Raw genomic sequence first — 8,289 nt, forward strand, 5'->3', positions numbered from 1 at the left:
GCCTCTAGACCAATACGGCTACAACCCAGATACCTGAATACATTTTTTGGCAGTCTTAATATCAATGGTGACCACTCAGTTTTCTACAGCTGATGTCCTGGGAGGAAGCAAATAACTGAATGTTTCCAGCTGTGCAGTTTCAGTATAGCTAACAGAGTTTCTGTTCCAGATTCAGTACTACTACTTCTACTGCTACTATCTGCCACTACAACAGTCTGCTTATTTGATTGTTTCCTGGAGCTGGACACGTACATTTCCGATGTACTCACCCCAGCTCCCCTGGTAGTAGTAATACTGCAATCTTTGTTTCAATATTGCAGTTTCTCTTCCTACTGCACACAAGTCCTTACAATCTCATGTGCCTAGGAGAGGAGATGGAGACTCATTTTCTTTCTCATCTAACTGACTTGTGGTTGTCCAGGAGACACTACTGTCATGTTACACAGTTTTTCATATTATAATCTCCATGTGACTACCACTGTCCATCATAATTACAGCTGCAGAAAGTGCTGAGCGATCGGTGTGGTGTCTCCTGTGTTTCTTCTTGTGTTTTTTCTTTTTCTGATGCCTAGTTGTGTCTATAGCCTTGCCTTCACAAACTGTCTCCCCACTCAGACTTCTGTTTTTTCCTTTCTTTTATTTTGTTTTGTTTTGCTGCTTGCTCAGTTTTCTGAAGGGTTCAGGCTGATAGCAGCCACTGTACTTTGGTGTAGATTTCTGGTAACCATTTCCTTCCCCTATAAAAGGGGTTGGTGCATTCTCCTTGTGCACACCCTTTTTTTACCAGGCTTTTCACATCACTTTCTATTGGTCTCTCCAGAAACTATTCTAGATCTATTACTGGATTGACTCCTTGATCTGCATCTTTCATAGCTTTCATTGTGTCCACTTTGATTTTGTGTATTTGTCCTTTCAGAAAAAAACAAGGTAGTCTAGACTCTGGACTAGTTGACTGCCTTGACTAATGAACTCTGGCTTAATTCCTCCTCTGAGATGAGGATTTGTAGCCATCTCTGCCCATGTTCCTACTCTACTTTGGTAACTATCTCTTCCATAATAATGATCACTGTCTCTACTCCTTGATCTATAGCCACTGCTGCAGGTCCATGATGTGCTAACACAGGGGCGGGCAATTATTTAAGGTGGAGGGCTGCTTACCAAGTTTGTGCAAGCTGGTGAGGGCTACATGGGTGGCCCAGCCCCTTGACAGGTGCCTCGCCCCCGAGTCACCATCTTGTGACCAGAAGTTCCATCTCCTAACCCCTGACTTTTGCCACCACAACTCCTTCCCCTTGCCCCCAGAAGTACTCCTTTCAGCAAGGGTTTTGGCATCTCCGAACCAGAAAAATACCAAATTATATTCTAAAAGAAAGCATCTAGAACATTCATTAATTAGATTTCCAAAAATATTTTGTCCTGGTTATGTGCTTGTGTAGTATACATAGAGGTGTCTGCACAATAGCTTAAAATGAAGTCTTACCCTTGTATACTGTGAGGGATGAGTATATGTTTGTGAGTGTGGGTGTGGGTGTGTCTGTGGGGAGTGGATAGGTGTGGGGGTGTGGGATGAGGGAGCCTGTGGGTGTGTGTGGATATGTGAGGTGTGGGTGGGTATGGCGTTTATGGAGGACTGTCAGGGGGAGGGTGGCTGGGGTATGTGAGGGGGTGTGGAGGTCTGTGTCTACGGAAGTGAAAGGGGGGGGTACATGTGTATGGTGGGGTATGTATGTGGGACTCACCCTACAAAGACACACACATGTTCTGTCCCTGCCTACACACACACACACACACACACTCTTCCTGCCTACACACACACACATATTGTCCCTGCCCACACACACATACACTGTCCTTACCCATACACACACTTACTGTCCCTGCCTACACACACACACACACATACACACACACTCTGCTCCTGTCTACACGCATACACACACACACTCTCTCTCTTTGCCCCTACCTACACACACCCCCCTCCCATACTCCCCAGGCTGATGATGCAGCCTGGGGCCACATGGTGCTGGAGCACTGTGGGGGCAGGAAGGCAGGGAAATGGCTGGGCTGAGGGCGGGGTAGAACTAGGCTGCTCAGTCCTGCCAGATCCCTCTGGGTCCTACTGCCCCAGCTCCTTTCATCTTTGACATATTTTGCCTGCCCTGATCTAAACCCATAACCATACAGAAGCTTGGTGCACGTAGATTGGCCTAACAGAGGTACAACTGGTCTAAGATAGCTCTGGATGGATGTGCATTGAAACTTAATCAATTTAGGTTAGACCAGTGAATTAAACGTCTGTATCAGATGCCCTATTGATTCAAGTTAGATTGCTGTCCTCTGGCACCTCAAGCTCTTTTGCAGCCCCCCACCACCTTCCCTTACACTAGCACTTGGCCTGTACTTGGCTGCTGTGGTTGAGCACAAGTGGGCCCTGTCCCCAAGCTCTTCCAGAGCCAAGTCAGCACAGACCCTTTCCACAGTCTCACCTCCTGCTTCCAGCCATCTGTCATCTACAAGCAGGCAGCAGTGGGGCGGGGGGAAGGAGATGTCTGTGTTCCCTGCACAAGCCTCAGGACCTGGGTACCTGTATCCCCAGACCATGCCCCCACACCCCATCATGAAGCAGCCTGTAATGTACACACAAACCTGACTCAGAGCCCAGGAAAACCTCTGTGCACAGGCACAGCTGCATGAGCACAACCCTGGCTCCCATACACCCAGCCAAGGCCCCCCTTGCTGCCCCTCATGAGCACATCCCACAAATTGCACCCCTGGTTCCTGCACACCACATCTTAGTGGCCAGGCCAGGCACCCTACCATGTGGACTCTAGTATGGACCCATCTTCCCCCTGAGCAGAAGCTAATGCAGGCAGCTCGCCTTTGGTGGGTTGGGGTAGCAGGGGGCAGAACATCAGGACAGGGCCTGCACAGAGGCAACCCTATGACCTCCACGGCTTGGCCACCTGGGGTGGTGCAAGGTTTTTTGGGCCATAACTACAGAGTCCCTGAATACTAGGGCAAGGGAGTGTGGGGTGGGGAGGGGGGCACTGACCATCCATGGTGGGACAAGCAGGCAGAAACTGTGGGAGCAGGTGTGGCATGGGCTGACACAGCAGGGGCTGGGAGTGTGTTCACCCATACCCAGCAGCCAGGCTGGGGTGGCCTGGGCACCCAACTGCTCAGCAGTCTCCAGCAGCCCAGGGAGTCCACAGGGCCTGTTGGGAGGCATGCAGGAGTGTCCCCAACCTGGTCGCCTCAGCCAGTGCACCATCCCCACCACCAAAGAGCAACCTGTGTGCCTCCCCCCATCCCCCCCACCAAAGAGCAAACGTGTTCTGTTCACTGCCCATGTAAGCTAGGCCACTTAGAGAAACCCATGTAAGTTAAACTGATTCCTCATCAGGTTATTTGAACATCTGCACCTGGGGATAGTCAGGCTTTCCTAGATAAACTTGTCTCTTACGTCCTTGATCTCCTTCTGTTTCTTTTACTCCTGTTCCTGCTACTATCTCCTCTTCCTTTCTTAATCAGTCCTTGCCACATTGTTTCTGCTTGTGTCTATGGCTGTAGACAACCAGAAGCTTCAGTCACTAAAGCTGTGAAACTGGATAAACTGTGATTTCTTCACATCCTCACTTTTCCCCTCAGTGACTGACTTCTCAGAATCAGAGGACAGCTCACCAACAACTGGTGTTCTCTCAGCTAATGGCTGAACATAATCAACAATGACACAATTGTCTCAAGAAGCATCACTGTCATTGGCTCTGTATTAGCTTGTGACTATGCTTATGAATCTTCTCCATTTCTACCAGATTTTTCATCAGAAATTCTTGAAGTATCTGAAGGAAAAGTCATGGCAGCACGAACACGTCCTAAACTGGAATACAGTGGTCCTGCACTTTCATCCTCCCAACAGGCCTCATCAGTACCAGTTGTGGCTGATAATTAAGAGTGGTTTCCTCTAGCATATACAGGAGCAGGGCAATAACAACTGGCATGCTGGTCATATGCTTCTATTTTAAAAGGACATCAGATAAAACTGATCAATTTATGTAAAATGGTCAGTGCAACGGAGCTAAAAAGGCTTTAATTCATCAGTGAAGACCTAACTCCTTAGATCATATCTGACTACCTTACTCATGATGATGTGCTGAACAATGTTGACAGAAGAACTCTGGGCACAGAGTAGGACAATCAGTTCACCCTTCAGTGGTGGAACTAACCTGACAAGACAAGCAGGGTTCCCACAGAACAAAAAAATCTGCTGAAATGTCTCTATAGCAACCACTATATTGAACACTTATAATATACAAGCCAGCGTAATACAGATCTCTTCAGAAGTCAATATGTCTTGTCCTTGAGCAAAGGATATTCTTTACAGATAAAATGGTATGCAACAATGCCTTGGTAATGTAGTGCAGTAATGAAATCTCTACCCACAAGAACTAACAAAAGACCAATTTTCTGAAGACCTTACTATGTCTTGGATCTCACATAGAAAGAATATGGTAGTGTTAGAGTGATGTTATAGCCATGGTGGTCCAGGAATTATGCAAAAGGCAAGGATTTCTTAGCGTGATATATTTTATTGAACCAGCTACAGGGTAGAATTAGACAGGCTTTTGAATGCAAGACATTCTTCTTCAGGTGAATGGCTAGGCAGTTTGCACAGTGGGTATACAGCTTTTTGACCACTCCTGCATTCAACAAAAGCAAAATCTATGAAAGCAACTATCTAAAAAGTCTATGTTGTCACATATGTATAAACACTCTGGGCACTGGCTGATGCAGCTCACTTGTCAGGTGCTCCACTGTAAGCTCTTCAATTGCAGGGGTCATATTCTCTATACACACATTCAAAGATCAATATTAACTTTGCCAAACTTTTCCTGAATAAAAAAGTTATTTGGAAACATAGGAAGCAAATATTTTCTCAAATATAACATGCAGCTTTACCCAAAAACCAGCTGCTAGAAACTGGTTTGCGCATTACATTTGATAAAGATGGTAAGAGCAGATTCCACTACTAACCAGTGAAAACCAAAAGTAAAATCCTCAGCAATCCACAGGGAGCAGAATAATGAACAGTCTCAGCTCCCTAGCTGCTACTACTCAGTTACTTACTACAAAGGAATTCATCTTGCTTTTGTTCTGCCTTTCAAAAACAAGGCATATATTATATTCTGGAGTGTGTTGTATGCAAGAAAATACAACACTGAGAAAGCTCCATGGGACTGTTTGCTTAAGATGGGTAAATCAGGTTCTCAGTACTCAAGTCAGTAGAGCTACCTCGATTTACCCCAGCTCTCAGGCTGGCCCATCAAGTGGCAGAGTATCTAAAGCAGAGCTGTCAAATTCACCTTGGGCCCCAAGCCAAATCCAGGCTGTGGGGCCAGATGCAACCCAGGGAATGAAGGCTGCCACATTGGCCAATGCGGCAATAAGAATGAAAAGTCTGATGGCACCAGCAAGTGTCTGGCAGTGGTGAGAGGTCCAGGGGTGGCAAGGAGTCTGGTAACAGCAACAAATCTGGCAATGGCAGTGTGGGATCTGACAAAACAAGTCCAAGGGTGGCAGCGGTGAGTCAAACACCACCAATAGCCATACCTAGCAGGGCTAACTAGCCCCAGATCCTGTGGCAGGCCATGCTCCCCAGCTTCTGGTGCATGCCAGTAGCTGGCTGGGCTCAACAGAGAAGCTCCAGGGGCCATATGTTTGGCATCCCTGTCCTAAGGCCTTTATTTTTAATTACTGGTCCTGATCTGCCTCACTGAAACATTTCACATTAACAATCATAGTTTTACAGTGATTGTTATTTTGTTCTTCTTGTTCTCTTTTCTGCTTCCTCTTGCTGTCTCCAAGGTCAACAACCAATTTCCCACTGCAAGCTGTCCATCCACAAAGTAATTCAGAGAATTAAGTGGATGAAATTTAACCAATGAGTCCATTCTCACTGCTTAATGCTGCTGTGGGAATCTAATTGGGACTGAAGGATCTAGTTAGTTTTGCATATAGTCAGCACACCCTAATTTGAGTGTTATTTAGACTGCTGTTGGTCAGTTGTAGAAAGGTAGCAAGGTGCATGAGAAGAATTGGGGAAGCATAAAGAAGTGCTTAGGTCTGGTAGTTGGCTAAAAATCAGACTACCTTCTCTTTGGGTATTTAGAGGACCTGGCTATTTCAGCAATGCCAGCACTTTTGCATTTGATATTTGTCACGTTATAGCTGACATCAATACTAAATAAATGCATTGTTGGCAATCACTATAAAATAAACACACTTAATGTGCTGTGTATTTCCTTTTGCATATAAACCATAAACAGGTTTAAAGGTAAAAGTGCACACCAAGAGCAGCACTGAGATACAACTGCCCTATTTTCAGTTCCTGCCCTGGTGCCATAGCAACCAAAAGCAGTAACTGCACGGGAAGTCCTGTTAAGCCCTCAGGGCTTTGGGCCATCACATGTGTAGCACAAATTGAGTCGGGTAATTCAACTGCCCCAAACTACCAGGCATTTTCTAACTGGATAGAAACTTAAATTGGTATCCTGTCCTGCAGCACAGCAAACATCACATTCCCGCCATAAGGGCAGGAATTTTGTCCAATTTCAAGCTCATTCTTCCAAAACATGGAGCCTTTGGGCCTTCTCAAAGCCAAATGGACTTTTTTTGAACATATCATTTGTCCTAATCCTCCTCCAGAAACATATAAACCATTTTTTTTGCTGATGCTTTCAAAAATAGTTCTGTCTGAAGCAAATAGCTGTGTAGGGAAAACTTCAGCTCAGGTCATATTTACCCAAGTTATGAGCAACTGAAAAGGGTCTTATAGGCTAGGGACAGACATTACACATAAACTGGTTTAAGTGATCAGAAACTGGTTTAAACCCGTAACAGAACAGATGTTCAGTGCACATAAACCAGTTTGAGAATGGCTGAAACCGGTTTGAGATAAATCTGGTTGAATGTAGTATCAGACTTAACTGATTTGGCCCAAACTGGTTTAAGCAATGTCTGTCCCAGGCCTGTTGCTGGTTTAAGATAAATCAGACTCCTCCAGCATCCTGGCATGCTCTTGGGTTTGGTGGGACTCTCTGTTCCACAGCAGGGCTGGCCCCTCCCCTCTGCTCTCTAGCCAGAGCAGGAGCAGGGTTTGGCCAGATGCTGGCCTGTCACGGCCCCTGAGCCAAATTTATCCCTCCCCTCTCCCTACCCTCCCTCCTCTGGTAAACCCTGGGGATCACAGTTGCTGTTTGCCAGCCCCAGCCATACCTCCATGGCTTGCCTACAAACAGGCAAGGATGGAGTTAATCACTCACTCTGTCCCCTCTCTCCCCCAGCACACCAGGGCTTTGGCTGTAGCCTGTGTGGCTTGCACAGTGGAGCAGGGGAGAGAAGCAAGTGGATCTGTTGCAGATCCAAACCCTGCTGCAGCTCTGAGCGCAGAGTTAAGACTTGCAGGACCAGACTGAGAGGTGAAAAGTGTTGGCATAGACCTGACAATCAGTCATCAGTGGTCACATGTGCTGGAGATTTAGTTAAGAGAAGTTGCACCAAAGAATGCAGAGAACTACATTTACATTATAAAGCAGAACATGTAAACAAAGCCTTTCTGAATGTCTGGCTGTAAGGATTAGTAAGACGAACTCTTGTTTTACTGGTTTACATTTTAAGTTAGACTAAGTTGTGTATGCTCTGTTTTACTGGGCCATATCTTAGCTTAGGCAAAGACTTTTGGTAGTTCCTTGCTGTATGCTTTGCAAATTGCTGTGTTCAATACCTTGCTTCAGAGAAATGTCTTTTTCCTCATCTCCTGTGGGGCTGGTGCCTGGCCACACTCACTCCACTCCAGCAGGAAGGGGTGAAATCCTTAGCTCCTCCCCTTTGGCAGTGGCTGGCGGGCATGCTCTAGCACTCCTCGGCTTCTGGCTTGAGCCACTGGAGGCATGTGCCTGCATTTCCTTTTTTAACAGACCACGTCTGTCCAGTAATTAATCGTGTAAGCTGCATAGCCTAGACTAATTTGCAACGAGCGAATGAATTCAGGCTTGGCTTTTTGAATGTCTGTCCCTAGCCATAAGGCAACCCACAGAGAGGTGGAGCTAACAGCTCTGCGTAGTGTATAATTACCAGGCCTGGAGTGGTGGAGGGTGGGCAGCGGGCCCAAGCCCAGGCCCAGAGTGGTGGTGAGGCAGGGGGTGGGGGCCAGAGGTGGGGCTCCATCCCCGCCCACCCCCTCATCATCCTTGATGGGCAGTTTGCTATACATATATATATACACACACACAC

At 46.6% G+C, this 8,289-nt stretch overlaps 2 pseudogenes; both read right to left on the reverse strand.

The window, feature by feature from the left end:
- Nucleotides 1-354: 354 nt before the first annotated feature.
- LOC149868571 (E3 ubiquitin-protein ligase Topors-like) lies at nt 355-3,543 on the reverse strand (annotated as a pseudogene).
- A 40-nt stretch (nt 3,544-3,583) lies between these two features.
- On the reverse strand, nt 3,584-6,251 carry LOC149868572 (E3 ubiquitin-protein ligase Topors pseudogene; annotated as a pseudogene).
- Between the last annotated feature and the right edge of the window lie 2,038 nt (nt 6,252-8,289).

This window comes from Crocodylus siamensis, chromosome 3 (genome assembly GCF_052110815.1).
Source record: "Crocodylus siamensis isolate JL-2025a chromosome 3, ASM5211081v1, whole genome shotgun sequence".
In the NCBI taxonomy this organism is placed as follows: domain Eukaryota; kingdom Metazoa; phylum Chordata; order Crocodylia; family Crocodylidae; genus Crocodylus; species Crocodylus siamensis.